This window comes from Penaeus monodon, chromosome 20, assembly GCF_015228065.2.
Source record: "Penaeus monodon isolate SGIC_2016 chromosome 20, NSTDA_Pmon_1, whole genome shotgun sequence".
Taxonomy (NCBI): domain Eukaryota; kingdom Metazoa; phylum Arthropoda; class Malacostraca; order Decapoda; family Penaeidae; genus Penaeus; species Penaeus monodon.
In genome coordinates, this window is record NC_051405.1 from 43,084,048 (window position 1) to 43,085,980 (window position 1,933).

Below are 1,933 nucleotides of genomic sequence, written 5' to 3' on the forward strand. Positions count from 1 at the left end.
ATGTCATTTGATGCTGAATGATAGGCTGTTTCCATGACCAACTGCAACCTAGGAGCCGACGAACAGGATTCCTCCGTCAGTTATGAGGACCTCGGGCATTCCAATGTCGATGAAGGCTTGAGTGACTATAGGCGCGGTCACACGAGCAATTTTTTTTTTGTCATCAACAAATCCTATAGCTGCATGCAAATGCCTACACGTTTCTTTCGTACCCCGGTCAAACAGAGGCAAGTTCATCGCTCAAGGGTATCAGCTCAGTGAGGACACATGGCTAGCACTACTAGAGTACAGGTGGTCCTGTCACGGAGAAGCATCCTCTCCTTTCGCAAATGTGTGTCAAGAAACGAAAGTGCAGAGAGATGTGGATGTGCACCTGATTATCAAGAAGAGGAGTGTTAATAATGTTTTTTCAATTGCTTTCAAACTCGCGCCATAGCACTAACGTTTATGCAGAGATGGCGGTGGAACCATAATCAAATCAAATTTGGTGCAGATACAATAAATTGGGAAATAATACAGTTAAAAGAGAATAGCAATCGATGCGATAGATAAAATGAGAAATATGTAAAAAATAAATTTCACATCTTCATTAAGAGAACAGCTTCTCCGCTGTCAGTCTGCTCGCTTACAATCGAACGATGATAACCATGCGCTGAAAACCATGTACATGGAGTCCACACACGCTGTCAGGCATTTGTTGGTGATAAAGCTCTCATGTGGCTACCCCGTTACTATTGGTGATGGGAGCTACCTCTGGCCATCTGGTGAATCTGTCAACACATGTTACGACATACTTGTAGATATTATTACAGCTGGGCAGCGGCCTTACGATGAGAAGTGGACCCGTTGGAACCTGGCCTTGCACTGAGAAAACGGCTGCAGCTGGGCTCTGGTTTGACAGCAGAACTTTGATCTATGGCATTGGAGGCACTCTTGGGCACACTTCCACACTGCCCGCTTCATTTTGGGTCCCACAAGGTGTTTTGCTACCCGATGATGGTAGTTCCTGGAGCCTCATGTCAGTGGTGGTCGAGTACGTCTCCCTGCGGAGCTCACTGGCTTGCTCCTGGGCGACAGCAAGGGCGTAGTAATTCAGCTCCTTTGGCCTCTGCAGTTAGACATTTCCTGCCCTGGACAACACATCCGGGTTTACGTTGTCAGTGTCTTTTACATGCCGAATGTTGCTGGCAAACTGAGTAAAGAATTCCATATGCCTGATCTCTTTGAGCGAGGTCTTCTCTATTGATCTGTAAAGGATGTAAGTCAGACGCTTGAACTTGAAGTGATTTCCTCGCTAAACATGCTGCATTTCCTTCCCCGATCGCTGAGTGATTGGAAGACGAAATCTGTGCACCCATCTCCCGCTTTTGTAGTATTGCTCCGATATTGAAATCGGAGGCATCTACAGCGGAGGCATCTACCGGATCACGGAAAGCGGCGGCTGTAGCAAAGGCCTCCTCAGATTCCTGAAAGGCCTTGTTGGTCTCCTCTGTCCATGAAAGAGGCCTCTGTATGCCCTTTCATAGGCACGACAAAGAGGCTCCAGCATCCTGGCCCACGCCTATAGTAGTTTATTTTCTCAAGGTAGCGACGTCATGCCATGCCAGTCTATCAGTCTATACTCTCAGAAACTCGGTGATCGCCGAAGCACTCTCTGGGAGGAAAGAGATTCCTGTCTTTGACATCTTGTAACCGAGGAAGGTGAGGAATGAAAGGCCAAGGATACAGCTACCTGGATTTATCAGTATTCCGTCATCTTCAAGCCGACGTAGATGGTCTTCGTGATCGTCCAGGTAAACGAACCAAGTAGGCAAACCTTGTATCAATGGCAAAAGACATTGTGTCGAACTCGGAAAAGTCAAAGGGTGTGATGATGGTAGTATTCTCAATGTCTGGCAGGCCGAGAAAGTGGTGACGCCGTCAAAAAATCGCT